We start from the raw sequence: 743 nt of genomic DNA, 5'->3' as shown, positions 1-743 counted from the left end.
TCTGTGGCGTCATCAGCGTAGCGCCTGCTCCCGGCGCACGTGCTGGGGGCGGCCTTTGCCGCGAGCGCGGGAAGCGCGGGTCTGGAGGTGTGTGTCGAGCTGCGGCCTTCCTTCCCGTTTTTCTCTTCTTCTCCTCTTTCTTTTTCTTCCCTTTTTCTTTTTCTTCCCTTTTTCTTCCCTTTTTCTTTTTCTTCCCTTTTTCTTCCCTTTTTCTTTTTCTTCCCTTTTTCTTCCCTTTTTCTTTTTCTTCCCTTCTGCCCAGGGCTGTTCTTGCCACTCCACTGGGGTGGCAGCAGGGCTGTGGGGTCTCTCGGTGTGAGGCCGCCACCCCATGGGGTTCAGGGGCTCCCCCGGCAGAGCTGCGGCCGCCTCAGGCGCCGCTGAGCCTCCATGTGAGGATTTTCTTCCCAGAATGCTTTGGCATTCATGCAGGTTTTCTTAAGCAAAGCAAACCGTCTTGCTGTCTTAAATTTTTCACCAGAAGTGGTAGCTCAGTGACATTCGGGGTAAATTTCCAGTTAATGTTTATCTAGAAGTTAACCAAGTAACCTCTGCTTATGTATGGACATCAGTGGGATTCTACTCTATCAAACTAGCAGTGTGTCGGCATTAAAACCTGTGGAAGTATTGTGTTGGTGCGGTAAATACTACTTTCACAATTAGTTAGAACTGTTACAAAACCAGCAAAAAAGTGTAGTTGTCCTTCAGCTGCTTGCAGGTAGCTAAACTGATGATGCTTGTCC

Source organism: Phalacrocorax aristotelis, chromosome 16 (genome assembly GCF_949628215.1).
Source record: "Phalacrocorax aristotelis chromosome 16, bGulAri2.1, whole genome shotgun sequence".
Classification (NCBI taxonomy): domain Eukaryota; kingdom Metazoa; phylum Chordata; class Aves; order Suliformes; family Phalacrocoracidae; genus Phalacrocorax; species Phalacrocorax aristotelis.
Note: the sequence above shows the minus strand (reverse complement) of the source record.